The sequence below is a fragment of the Cherax quadricarinatus genome, chromosome 42 (assembly GCF_038502225.1).
Source record: "Cherax quadricarinatus isolate ZL_2023a chromosome 42, ASM3850222v1, whole genome shotgun sequence".
Taxonomy (NCBI): domain Eukaryota; kingdom Metazoa; phylum Arthropoda; class Malacostraca; order Decapoda; family Parastacidae; genus Cherax; species Cherax quadricarinatus.
Genome location: NC_091333.1, coordinates 15,559,001 through 15,574,249, shown reverse-complemented (window position 1 = coordinate 15,574,249; position 15,249 = coordinate 15,559,001).

The following is a 15,249-nucleotide window of genomic DNA, read 5'->3' as shown; positions in this document are numbered from 1 at the left end:
CCATGTATCAGACATCTTCCCTGTGATGATAGACTGAGGGCCCTGAATCTGCACTCTCTAGAAAGGCGTAGAATTAGGGGGGATATGATTGAGGTGTATAAATGGAAAACAGGACTAAATAAAGTGAATGTAAATAGCGTACTAAAAATCTGCAAAAGGGACTCACAGCAATGGCTTTAAATTGGAAAAATTCAGGTTCAGGAAGGCTATAGGAAAGCACTGGTTTGGTAATAGAGTTGTGGCTGAGTGGAACAAACTCCGGAGTACAGTTATAGCGGCTAAAACGTTGCGTAGTTTAAAAAATGGGTCATATAAATACATGGGTGGGTGTGAGTTGGACCTGACTAGCTTGTGCTACTAGGTCAGATGCCGTGCTCCTTCCTTAAGTGAATGTGACCTGACCTGACTAGGTTAGGGCATTGGCTTAAGCCAGTAGGAGACTTGGACCTGCCTCGCATGGGCCAGGAGGCCTGCTGCAGTGTTCCTTCTTTATGTTCTTATGATCTAAGCATTTATTTGGGTGATGTGCGCCTCAGGAGATGTGCTCGGTATGATACTCACCCCAAGGTCCTTCTTGAGTTTGGTTCGCAGCCTTATCTCCCGAGCCTGTATTTCGTCTGCGGTCTTCTTTGTCCTTCCCCAAGTTTCAGAGCTTCGCACTTGGTGGGGTCAAACTCCAGGAGCCATTTGTCAGACCAGGCTTGTAGCCAGTTCAGATCCCTTTTTAGTCTTCCCTGGTCTTCGTCCGCATATATTCTCCTCATTAGTTTCACGTCATCTGACTCGCCAAGACCATTCCTCTTTCCAACCGCTTTGAGGCTGAAGAAATACTTCCTAACATCCCTGGGCTCATCTGTCACCTTAACTTCCAGCGGGGTCCCAGAGCTCCTGTTTCTCGCCCCTTAAACAGCCTCTCCCTGTCTACATTATCAGTTCCTTTGAGTATTATGTATGTTGCTATCATGTTCCCCTGGTTTTCTGTCCTCCAATGTCGTTAGTTCCAATTTCGTTAGCTTCCCCTCGTAGCTTATGCCTCTTAGCTCAGGAACAAGTCTTGTTGCATACATCTGCACTTGGTCCAATTTCTTAACATATTTTTTTACATCTGCTGGTTCCATACTGGTGCTGCATACTCCAAGATGGGCCTAACGTATGTTATATAAAGCGCCCGGAATGACACTTTGTTAATAAGATTAATAAATCCTACTCTTGGAATTAGCAGACGATCATTGGCTGCAGAGGTTATTCGGCTGATATTATACTGGGCACGATGCTCACCCCTAGGGATGTCTGTGAGTGAAGTCTGTAACCTCTGTCACCCTAGTCTATACCCCGTCTCGGGTCTTCTTGCCCCTTCCCAGTGCTCATAAACTTTCATTTACTAAGGTTGGATTCAAACAACCACTTATCTGACCACTCTTGTAATTTATCCACATCCATTTGGAGTCTTTCCTTGTTTTTCTTTGTTATCATTTTTCTTATTCGTTTTATGCCACTAGCAAACAGGGAGTCAGTTGAATCAGTCCTATCTGAATCAGTTAGCTGAATCAGTCCTGTCTAGTCCAAATATGAGGAGACTATGACATCTGCCGGAAGTTCGGCCATTTAAATGAATTCATAGAAGGCCAACACCTATCCTAGGAGACTACTTATCATAGGGGACTACCTGTCCTAGGAGACTACCTATCCTAGTAGACCACCTATCCTAGTAGACTACCTATCATAAGAGAATACCTATCCTAGGAGACTGCTTATCATAAGAGACTACCTCTCCTTGTAGACTACCTATGCTTGTAGACTACCTATCCTAGGAGACTACCTATCCTTGTAGACAACCTATCATAGGAGACTACCTGTCCTAGTGGACTACCTATCCTAGTAGACTACTTATCATAGGCGACTACCTATTCTAGGAGACTGCTTATCATAGATTACCAATCATAGGAGATACCTATCCTAGGAGACTATCCTAGAAGACAACCTATCCTAGGAGACAACCTACCCTAGGAGACAATCTATCCCAGGAGACAACCTATCCCAGGAGACAACCTATCCCAGGAGACTACTTGTCATTGGAGACTACTTGTCCTAGGAGACTACTTATCCTAGGAGATATATCTCTCCTAAGGGACTATCCAAGGAGATTATCTCAGCTGAATGGTCCTGGGTCCGTCACGGTGAAGGTCCTCTGGCTCGGTGTGTTTGGTCTAGTGGGATTAAGAGGATTTACAGCAGTCTTGTAATCCCTAGACAAGGCTGCGATTACCAGAGATCACAGCAATGCTGTGCCTTCCCTTGTATGTTTACGTACCTATTTCTGTGTTCACTTGTTATTAGCCATAAAAGCCATAAATGAAATTGAAAGAAACCCAAAATATTTCTTTTCTTATCCCAAATCTAAGTCGAGAACAACATCCAGTATTGGGCCGCTACTTAGACGAGATGGGTCCTGCACAGATGACAGCAAGGTAATGAGTGAGCTGCTCAAGTTCCATTATGACTCGGTTTTTAGCAAGCCACTAACCAGACTGAGAGGTGATGACCTAAATTATTGTTTTATGATCGAGACAGAATCTGGTAGATTCGAACCTATCTGATATTATACTGAAGCCAAATGACTTCGAAAAGGCAATGAATGACATGCCCATGCACTCTGCCTCAGGGACAGACTCATGGAACTCCGTGTTCTTCAAGAACTGCAAGAAGCCCCTATAATGTGCTTTAACATCTTATGGAGAGGGAGCATGGACACAGGGGTCGTCCCACAGCTGCTAAAAACAACAGACATAGCCCCACTCCACAAAGGGGGCAGTAAAGCAATGACAAAGAACTACAGACCAATAGCACTAACGTCCCATATCATAAAAATATTTGAAAGGGTTCTAAGAAGCAAGATTGCCATCCATCTAGATACCCATCAGTTACACAACATGGGTGTAGAGCAGGTCGCTCCTGTCTATCCCAACTACTGGACTACTATGACAAGGTCCTGGATGCTCTAGAAGATAAACAAAATGCAGATGTAGTATACACAGACTTTGCAAAAGCCTTTGACAAGTGTGACCATGGTGTGATAGCACACAAAATGAGTGATAAAGGAATAACAGGAACAGTTGATAGATGGATCAATAATTTCCTAACAAATAGAACACAGAGAGTAGTAGTAAACAGAGTAAAGTCTGAGACAGCTACGGTGAAAAGCTGTGTTCCACAAGGCACAGTACTCGCTCCCATCTTGTCCCTCCTCATATCTGACATAGACAGGGATGTAATCCACAGCGCCGTATTTTCCTTTGCAGATGACACCCGAATTTGCATGACAGTGTCCTCCATTGAAGACATCGCAAGACTCCAGCCAGACATCAACCAAATCTTTCAATGGGCTGCAGGAAACAATATGAAGTTCATTGTTGAGAAATTTCAATTACTCCGATATGAAAACTGTAAGAAAATTAAAACTATGTCGGATTATAAAACAAATTCTAGCCACACAATAGAGCGAAAAACTAATGTAAAAGACCTGGGAGTGATCATGTCAGAGGATCTCACCTTCAAAGACCACAACAATGTATCAATCTCATCTGCTAGAAAAAATGACAGGAAGGATGGATAATGAGAACCTTCAAAACTAGGGATGCCAAGCCCATGATGACGCTACTCAGGTCGCTTGTTATATCTAGGCTGGAATATTGCTGCACACTACCAGTACCTTTTAGAGCAGGTGAAATTGCTGACCTAGAAAATGTACAGAGAACCTTCACGACACACACAACTGCGATAAAACACCTAAATTACTGGGAACGTTTGAAGTTCCTCAACCTGTGCTCCCTGGAACGCAGGCGGGAGAGATACATGATTATGTATACTTGGAAAATCCTAGAGGGATTAGTACCAAACTTGCACACGAAAATCACTCCATATGAAAGCAAAAGAATCGGCAGACGATGCAACATCCCCACAATGAAAAGCAGGGGCGCCACTAGCATGATAAGAGAGAACACAATAAGTGTCAGGGGCCCAAGACTGTTCAGCTGCCTTCCAGCATACATAAGGGGGATTACCATTAGACCCCTGGCTGTCTTCAAGAAGGCGCTGGACAGTGTGATGTAGTTCAGCTGGGCTTGTGAGGTCTCTGGGGAGACCTAATTTAACCAATTATATGGTCACACCTTGCCTTGGCAAACGTCTGTAGCCACGCCCACGTCTGAGGTCTTTTGTTCTGGACGGCGTCAGACCTAGGCGTCAGGTCGTACACGTGGTTGTGGAGGATGCTTGGACCACCATAAAAGCCCAAGGAAGAGCATGATCAGGAGATTCAAGCGGAGCGGAGCTGCTGATGGGGTGCAGAGATTCGAGCGGAGCTGCTGCTGGAGTGCAGAGCTCCTGAGCAGAGACTTCGAGCGGAGCTGCTGCTGGGGTGCAGGGCTCGGGAGAAGGCTGCTGAAGTCTCTGGAGGAGACTGTTGGAGGCATTGGGCAGAGTACTGGCTTGGCGCAGTACTCGTGCTGTGTAGGTCTTGGGACCTGTGGCTTAGTTCCTGTGATGAACTGCCCTCTGAACTATATTGTAAGTTACATTCATTTTGGTCAAGTTGATTGTGTTCCCTGTCTCACTGCTTATGTGTGCCACCCCATTTATCTAAACCACAATAATGTTCTCCTGTTCCCAAATATATTATTGTACAAAGACTTAATAATAAACTGTGTTTGAGTAGAATAGTAATATTCACTGTCCCCATTATTTGCTATTCCTATTTCTTATATTTTATTATGTTTAGTTAAAGTAGTGAGAGGGTGAGTAGTGTGGAGTGTAGAGTAATGAGAGGTGAAGATGTAGTCACCAGTGACCTCACATTACCGACCTCCGCTAATCATCTCACTCCTACCACTTCGCCTGCATGTCCCCCTACCTACTAACTCCCTCCGCTTACCCCCCTTATTCCCCTAATCATTATCCCCCTACACGACATGGTGTCTAAGCGGTGGTGGTTCTTATTATTTTTATAGTAGGAACCAGTCCCATGTGCCTTATTTTTGACTGCTCGGTTACACTTGTGCTACCATTTGATTATGTGTTATTATAATGATATTATAATCCTAGTGACCTTAACTGACCTTTTTTAGACGGTGGGTCTGAATAATTGTTTGGGTGTAATATTGTATTTGGTGGAGTTGGTTGTTGGTTTGAGATAAATGGTGGAGAATATCAGTGTTTGGGTGAGACTTTTGGGGAAAGCAATTACTGGCCGAAATTGAATATTTACAGAGGAATGAGAAGTCACCCAGCCCGCCTTGGAAGACTAGCCCACAACTGTCACCCACTGAAGAGATGCCTATGATTATTACCCACCTGATGTGCCAAGTCACCCAGCTGATGTGCCCCAGTAGATGTATTGCTGCCTTGGTCTGTCATCCATTGTAGTGGGTGTCTGTCTGCGTCACCCAGCCTGTGACCATCACCCAAGGACCGCCAGTTACCTGCAGTTGCCAGGGATGGGTGACTGCACTCTGTTAATCACCTGAAGTGACCTCACCACCTCATCTCACCTCGAGCATCTGACCATAGCCTGCTACTGCTGATGTCGGCTGCTGTGATGCTGTCTGCTATGCTGTGGCCGTGCTGTGATGCTGTCTGCTATGCTGTGGCCGTGCTGTGATGCTGTCTGCTATGCTGTGGCCGTGCTGTGATGCTGTCTGCTATGCTGTGGCCATGCTGTGATGCTGTCTGCTATGCTGTGGCCGTGCTGTGATGCTGTCTGCTATGCTGGGACCGTGCCGGGATGCCGAGATGTTGGGACCGTGCTGTGATGCAGTAGCCGTGCTGTGATGCTGAGATGCTGCCTAGCTCAAGAGGAGGAGATGGCGGTGATGCTGCACTGGTGTGTGAGGGATTCTGGCTGGTGTGCCAGGACAGGAGAATCTACTATGAAGGAGCTGCCATCCTCGGAGATGTGGAAGGACGTGAACCGCGGAGATGGACTCCAGCTACTGGGACCAGCCTGTTTTCAAGGGCAGTATGGAGGTGTATCCTGCCTTGCTGGTCGACCTGTACGACTGGTATGCGGGGATGTCCTGCCAGCCATGAGAGACAATTGAGAGTGTGTGATGTCCCCAGCCTACTTTGACTTGCCAGAAGTGTTAGTGTTACCCCTGTGAAATAAGGTGACCTTGAATACAGTCCAGTGTTTATGGCCGCCTTGTTTTATGAGGCCAGTGAATCCTAGTAGTGGCATAGGATAATGGAGGGTCTTCGCTGCGATGCCTGCCATGTCTCGATTTTCAGATGTTGTAGTGTGCATGTGAAGTGTGCCGAAAATGCGACCTTGGTGGTCGTGAAGTGGTCCAGTTGCAGTTACTTGAAAGAATGCAACCCGTTGGAGCAGTTTTCCATGCCATAGAAGCCTAGAGAGGTTTGGCCCAATGGTTAACGTGCGAGGGTGACTAGCATTGGCTAGTGCATTTCTAGTAGAAGTAGGGAAGGCACTGGAGCCCGATATTTAGGTTTAAGGAGAAATGACGGGTAAGGAGGCTTTGCACCAGAGAGCAACTACTATGCTGGTCAACTACGAGGTGTACTGATTACGCTGCCTTGTGGTAGTTGAGAAGGTTGAGGGAAATATATGTAATTGAATAATTTTGTATTATGTATAATTTTGTCTTTGTATTGTAATAGATTTAAGGGGTTAGGATTAAAATAGTCTAATAACTAGGACAAATTGTCCTAGTTCTCAGATATTTTAAATTGGGGGAGAAAGGGGAATGTGATGTAGTTCAGCTGGGCTTGTGAGGTCTCTGAGGAGACCTAATTTAACCAATTATACGGTCACACCTTGCCTTGGCAAACGTCTGTAGCCACGCCCACGTCTGAGGTCTTTTGTTCTGGACGGCGTCAGACCTAGGCGTCAGGTCGTACACGTGGTTGTGGAGGGTGCTTGGACCACCATAAAAGCCCAAGGAAGAGCATGATCAGGAGATTCGAGCGGAGCGGAGCTGCTGCTGGGGTGCAGAGCTCCTGAGCAGAGATTCGAGCGGAGCTGCTGCTGGAGTGCAGAGCTCCTGAGCAGAGACTTCGAGCGGAGCTGCTGCTGGGGTGCAGGGCTCGGGAGAAGGCTGCTGAAGTCTCTGGAGGAGACTGTTGGAGGCATTGGGCAGAGTACTGGCTTGGCACAGTACTCGTGCTGTGTAGGTCTTGGGACCTGTGGCTTAGTTCCTGTGATGAACTGCCCTCTGAACTATATTGTAAGTTACATTCATTTTGGTCAAGTTGATTGTGTTCCCTGTCTCACTGCTTATGTGTACCATCCCATTTATCTAAACCACAATAATGTTCTCCTGTTCCCAAATATATTATTGTACAAAGACTTAATAATAAACTGTGTTTGAGTAGAATAGTAATATTCACTGTCCCCATTATTTGCTATTCCTATTTCTTATATTTTATTATGTTTAGTTAAAGTAGTGAGAGGGTGAGTAGTGTGGAGTGTAGAGTAATGAGAGGTGAAGATGTAGTCACCAGTGACCTCACATTACCGACCTCCGCTAATCATCTCACTCCTACCACTTCGCCTGCATGTCCCCTACCTACTAACTCCCTCCGCTTACCCCCATATTCCCCTAATCATTACCCCCCTACATGACAACAGGCACCTAAATTCAGCACCTGACCAGCCGGGCTGTGGTTCGTGGTTCGTACGTCGGGTTGAGTGCTGCCAACAGCAACAGCCTGGTTGATCAGCCCCTGATCCACCATGAGGCCTGGTCACAGACCGGGTCGTGGGGGCGTTGGCCCCCGAAACCCTCTCCAGGTATACTCCAGGTGTATGTATATATATATATATATATATATATATATATATATATATATATATATATATATATATATATACTATATATATATATATATATATGTGTGTGTGTGTGTGTACTCACCTAATTGTGGTTGCACGGGTCGAGACTCAGCTCCTGGCCCCGCCTCTTCACTGATCGCTACTAGGTCCTCTCCCTCTCTGCTTCCTGAGCTTTGTCATACCTCTTCTTAAAACTATGTATGGTTCCTGCCTCCACTACTTCACTTGCTAGGCTATTCCACTTCCTGACGACTCTATGACTGAAGAAATACTTCCTAACGTCCATGTGACTCGTCTGAGTCTTCAGCTTCCAGTTGTGACCCCTTGTTTCTGTGTCCCCTCTCTGGAACATCCTATCTCTGTCCACCTTGTCTATTCCCCGCAGTATCTTGTATGTCGTTATCATGTCTACCCTGACCCTTCTGTCCTCCAGTGTCGTCAGTCCGATTTCCCTCAACCTTTCCTCGTACGACATTCCCCTGAGCTCTGGGACTAGCCTTGTTGCAAACCTTTGTGCTTTCTCTAACTTCTTGACGTGCTTGATCAGGTGTGGGTTCCAGACTGGTGCTGTGTGTGTGTGTGCGTGTGTGTGTGTATGTGTGTGTGTGTGTGTGTGTGTGTGTGTGTGTGTGTGTGTGTGTGTGTGTGTGTGTGTGTGTGTGTGTGTGTGTGTGTGTGTGTGTGTGTGTGTGTGTGTGTGTGTGTGTGTGTGTGTGTGTATGTATGTATGTATGTATGTCTCTTAGTGTGTGTACACTGAGAGGTGTATATCATTCACTGTCTATACACTGAGAATTAATTAACTTGAAACCTTTGTATTAAAAGTATTCTTGACTGGTGGCCAACAGGTGACGTGCAGCCTTCCCTCGTGTACTCGATAGGCTTCAAACCCAAAGAACCAACCAATATTGTTTTTCCATAAGTGTTATGTTCGTCTGTGTCAAATATCTTCAGCATTGTGTCACTGGTGACTGTTAGATAGGTCAGATTTTCTGAGTATTGTCACCATGTTTATTCTTCACGTGACTTGCTGTCACTTTCTCCTCGTGGCATAATATAATAATCAACAACACTCAACAGCATCAGTGATGAATCACTTTGTGTATCGCTCATCCTGACTTATTTTCATCGATTCTTCGCATCATCCTCGAATATATTCATGTATGTATTTTATGTGGTCAAGTAGGGATGACTGTACTGAGTTCTGTTTGCTGGGGGTCGAGTCTCAGCTCCTGACCCCTCCTCTTAAACCACATTCCCCGGTATTATACAAGCAGTATATAAGCATGGAGACAGACAAGAATCTCTAAATTATAGGTCACTCTCTGACATGTATACTGTCGAGAATATTGAAAAAGATAAAGTGACTGAACATTTAGAAAGTCAGAATTTTTTTTTTTTTTTTTTTGCCTCGCTAACCTACTCGAGTTCTAAAACAGAATAACGGAAATCAAGCAAGAAAGACAAGGTTGGGATTACTGCATATTTTTGTCTGTAGAAAAGCATTTGACAGTGTACCCCACCAGAGATTGATAAATTAAAGTATGTAGAGATACGTAGGTAAAGTTCTACTGTGGATCAGGAAATACCTGACGAACAGCAAACAGAGGGCAGATGTTTCAGTAGAGGAAAGTGTCACAAGTAGGGTTCCCCAAGGGTCAGTTCTAGGACCTTTATTATTCTCAATATACGTAAGTGACCTGCCAGAGTGATTGACTCGCACGTCTCATTGTTTACTGATGACCTAAAACTATTGAGAAGAGTACAAACTGAAGAGGATGGATAGAGGCTACAGGTAGTCCTGAACAAGCTTCAAGAATGGTAAAACAAGTGGTTACTGGAGTTTAACCCCAGCAAGTGCGAAGTCAAGAAAAATGGGAATAGACTAGAGACAGAATACAACTTGAGAAGCGAGAAACATAAAATATCCAAATATCGTTCAAGGAGAAATATCTTGGAATGAACATTACAGCCAACATATCACCAGAGATGCACATAAATGGAATAACATCTGTAGCATATGTGACGTTAGTTAATCTCATAAATGCCTTCAAAAAATTCAGTGAGAGACACAGGAACAAGAGATCATAGGAGAAACTAAAGACACAGATGAGCCACGCGGTTGTCTGGAAATACTTTTTCAAGGTGTTAAATGGTGGAGGCAAACTCACTTTACAATTTCAAGAGTAGTTATAATCAGGTTTGTAGTTTTCCAACTGTCCAGTAAGTTTCCTGTCTCCAGGAATATGTGGACCATCGCTATAAGTTCACACAGTTCTTCCGTTCCTTCCTTCAGTAACCATGGTGATGCCATCAGGATCCATGGCTTTTGATTCATTACTTCCTCCTGTGATACGTGAATTCTATCCTGTATATGATGATTAGCCACTTCAACCCAGCATTCTGGCACCGTCACTGTTTCCTCAATGAACATTTCCTTAATTCATCGCAAATTTCTTCTATGAGTTCCCCTCCCTCCCTCTTCAGTCTTATTGCTTGGTCTTTTCCAGTTATCTTCTTCCTCCTATGACTGTGTAGTAGTTTCGTCCGTGAGTTGGTCTTTGCTGCTATGTCATTCTCAAACTGACATTCTGCTTTTTTTTCATCCTTGCATATTCATTCCTCACTAATCTGTTTGCCTCCCTATTCTCTGTGGTCATCTTTCTTCTGTACTTTTTACCATGATCCTTTGCACCTTCCCTTGGCTTTTCTGCCGCTCTGATTAACTAGTACCTCTCTCTGTATCTTGACTTCTCGTTCCTCCTCTAAGTACAAACCTTGTTGCTTCAAGGCCTCCATTATCTCCTGGGTTGTCTGTCCACTCAGTTTCCCATCCCACTGGACTTCATTTAGAGCTCTCATCCCGCCTCTAAACAAAGCTAATCAAATTCAGAGCTGAGCACCATGTGGTCACTAGCTCCTAGTGGTAGCCCAGATACAATTTCATCGATGTCAGATTCACTTAAGGTGAAAACCAAGTGTAATCGTGCTGATTCGTTCTCTGCTTTCACTCTTGTGGCATATCTGACATGTTGAGTCGTGAATTTTTTTATATTACTGCCACCATCAATTTTTCTTTTCATGTTTCTGGCCCTTCTTGTGGGTCCCAGCTCCTCAAGTCTGTTCCTTTGTTCTTGAACTCACCTACAATCACCATCTTTGCATTACTTTTGCCCTCTTTGCCACTTTTTCTAGGACTTGTATTGTGGCTTTGTTATTCACGTCATTCTTCTGTCTCGGTCTTTTGTTGTTCATTTGGTGGGGGGGGGGTATTACCTTGAGTCCTTCGATCATTGTTTCTCCTACCAGTGTCTGTTACCCATCTCTTCAAAACTCCACTGATTCTTTACCAAGAGGGCCACCCCACCTCCTCCTCCTCTGATCTCTCTCCTCTCACTATGATATACCTCTCTGGGAATAATGCATTGGTTAATATTCCATAAAGTCTTGTCTCTGTGATCTCTATAATATCTGGATTCTCCTCTGTCCTTTGTTCACGACATTTATGTTACCATCTGAGTGTTTATATCACATTCTGATTCCTTCACTTTATGCTGGGACTTCTGGTATCAGGACTGGCTTCTGGAGAGAGGTCGAGTGGGAGAGACAACATTAGTGAAGACAGCATGAGAGGAAGAGGGATAGGAGGTATTATCACTGGAGCTGTTATGAAGAGGAAGAGGAGGAAATCAGGGGAATCCAAGTTAGAGTGAGAGTAGGCAGAGGAACAGGGAAGGTACAGTAGCTGGATAAAAGTGGTATTTATAATAGGTTATAGGATGGAGAGAAAATATGATTTCTGGTTTGTACATCTGGATGATGGTAGTTCTTGATTCTGTGAGTGACCTGGCTCTTGCACCTCCACCCTCTGCTTCTTTGATTCTCTCTCTGTTTTCTTCTCCTCCCACTTCACCTTTGCAGTTTTTGTCTGCTCTTATGTTTGATCTCATGTAAATATTCCATTGTACTTTTCCCACTTCCCAAAGTTTTTCTGTTCAGTACGTGATCTTTTACTACTTCACTAAGCAACGTCGTTACCTCTTGTATGATCCCACTGAAATATGTGTCATCTCTCAACCTGCAATTTTTAACAAGTCTTCTGTCATCTTTTATTCACCCTTCCGTTTACTTCTTGTCTTCTTCTGTTGTTCAACTAGCCCAAAAATCATCTAAGAATTTTCGTTTCCTGTTGTATGATTCACTGTCTTTGTGTCTGTCCATTTATAAAAGCCTTATTTACTGTCTTATTATTTTTGACGCTGCCTAATTTTTTTTTCATTATGTGTGTGAGAAGTTGTATCACCTTACTGTTCCCAGATACTCATTGCGTGACTCCTCTTACCCATCACTATCTTTAACAAGCTCATACCACATTCACTGCACCTTCCCCTCTTAGTAAACCTCAAATCTCCTTCCTCAGTGCCTAATTTTTCTTCTCTACCTGTTCTTTGAATACTAATATCTTCTTCCATCTCCCTCTGTAACATGATATTAAAGCATTACCACTACACTAACACATATGATAATCAAACAAACATAACCTCACCTACCACCAGATACACATGACATACACATAATGGAGAGGAACTACAGTATGTCTGCTGGCTATTACTACACGATGCTTCGCATTCAACCTTTCTCCCTCACATATTTCTACAACCAACTTTATAACCAGCCAAGATATTTCAGTCCCTTAACCTCACTGTTATTTAGGTATCTTTCCTGATCATAAGTTCAAGTCTTCCTACCCGTATCTACACTTGCACTCACCAAGCTGGGTCCCAGGACCCACATTTTTTAATAAAATGCTCCAATGTTTGCATGTTTGTGTTTTGTGATTATGACCATTAACTGGCCTCTTCAACAGATCGCCTCAAACGAATACCGTCCCATATACGTAGAAAATGGCAAATATGATAATGGTGTATACCGACAAGTCGGTATTGTATACCATTATCACATTCACACTGTCAGACACTGCGATACAATGATACCTTGCTGCAGTACAGTGGCACCTTGCTGCAGTACAATGGCACCTTTCTGCAGTACAGTGGTACCCTATTGCAGTACAATGGTACCTTGCTGTACTACAATGGTACCTTGTCGCAGTACAATGGTACCTTGCTGCAGTACAGTGGTACCTTACTGCAGTACAGTGGTACCTTGCTGCAGTACAGTGGTACTTTGCTGCAGTACAATGGTACTTTGCTGCAGTACAATGGTACATTGCTGCAGTACAGTGGTACATTGCTGCAGTACAGTGGTACCTTGCTGCAGTACAGTGGTACCTTGCTGCAGTACAGTGGTACCTTGCTGCAGTACAGTGGTACCTTTGCTGCAGTACAATGGTACCATGCTGCAATACAATGGTACCTTGCTGCAGTACAATGGTGCTTGCTTCAGTACAGTGGTGCCTTGCTGCAGTACAATGGTACCTTGCTGCAGTACAAGGTACCCTGCTGCAGTACAATGGTATCTTTCTGCAGTACAATGGTACCTTGCTGCAGTACAGTGGTACTCTGCTGCAGTACAGTGGTACCTTGCTGCAGTACAATGGTACCTTGCTGCAGTACAATGGTATTTTGCAGTACAGTGGTACTCTGCTGCAGTACAATGGTACCTTGCTGCAGTACAGTGGTACTCTGCTGCAGTACAATGGTACCTTGCTGCAGCACAATGGTACCTTGCTTCAGTACAGTGGTACCTTGCTGCAGTACAGTGGTACTCTGCTGCAGTACAATGGTACCTTGCTGCAGTACAGTGGTACTCTGCTGCAGTACAGTGGTACCTTGCTGCAGTACAATGGTACTTTGCTGCAGTACAATGGTACCTTGCTGCAGTACAGTAGTACTCTGCTGCAGTACAGTGGTACTCTGCTGCAGTACAATGGTACCTTGCTGCAGTACAGTGGTACTCTGCTGCAGTACAATGGTACCTTGCTGCAGTACAGTGGTACCTTGCTGCAGTACAGTGGTACTCTGCTGCAGTACAATGGTACCTTGCTGCAGTACAGTGGTACTCTGCTGCAGTACAATGGTACCTTGCTGCAGTACAGTGGTACTCTGCTGCAGTACAATGGTACCTTGCTGCAGTACAGTGGTACCTTGCTGCAGTACAGTGGTACCTTGCTGCAGTACAGTGGTACCCTGCTGAAGTACAATGGTACCTTGCAGTACAGTGGTACTCTGCTGCAATACAATGGTACCTTGCTGCAGTACAGTGGTACTCTGCTGCAGTACAATGGTACCTTACTGTAGTACAGTGGTACTCTGCTGCAGTACAATGGTACCTTGCTGCAGTACAGTGGTACCTTGCTTCAGTACAATGGTACATTGCTGCAGTGCAGTGGTACATTGCTGCAGTACAGTGGTACCTTGCTGCAGTACAGTGGTACCTTGCTGCAGTACAGTGGTAGCTTTGCTGCAGTACAATGGTACCTTGCAGTACAATGGTATCTTGCTGCAGTACAATGGTGCTTGCTGCAGTACAGTGGTACCTTGCAGCAGTACAGTGGTACTCTGCTGCAGTACAATGGTACCTTGCTGCAGTACAGTGGTACTCTGCAGCAGTACAATGGTACCTTGCTGTAGTACAGTGGTAACTTGCTGCAGTACAGTGGTACTCTGCTGCAGTACAATGGTACCTTGCTTCAGTACAGTGGTACTCTGCTGCAGTACAATGGTACCTTGCTGCAGTACAGTGGTACCTTGCTTCAGTACAATGGTACATTGCTGCAGTGCAGTGGTACATTGCTGCAGTACAGTGGTACCTTGCTGCAGTACAGTGGTACCTTGCTGCAGTACAGTGGTACCTTGCTGCAGTACAGTGGTACTCTGCTGCAGTACAATGGTACCTTGCAGTACAATGGTATCTTGCTGCAGTACAATGGTGCTTGCTGCAGTACAGTGGTACCTTGCTGCAGTACAGTGGTACTCTGCTGCAGTACAATGGTACCTTGCTGCAGTACAGTGGTACTCTGCTGCAGTACAATGGTACCTTGCTGCAGTACAGTGGTACCTTGCTGCAGTACAGTGGTACCTTGCTGCAGTACAGTGGTACCTTGCTGCAGTACAGTGGTACCTTTGCTGCAGTACAATGGTACCTTGCAGTACAATGGTATCTTGCTGCAGTACAATGGTGCTTGCTGCAGTACAGTGTTACCTTGCTGCAGTACAGTGGTACTCTGCTGCAGTACAGTGGTACTCTGCTGCAGTACAATGGTACCTTGCTGTAGTACAGTGGTACCTTGCTGCAGTACAGTGGTACTCTGCTGCAGTACAGTGGTACTCTGCTGCAGTACAATGGTACCTTGCTGCAGTACAGTGGTACCTTGCTGCAGTACAGTGGTACTCTGCTGCAGTACAAGGGTACCTTGCTGCAATACAGTGGTACTCTGCTGCAGT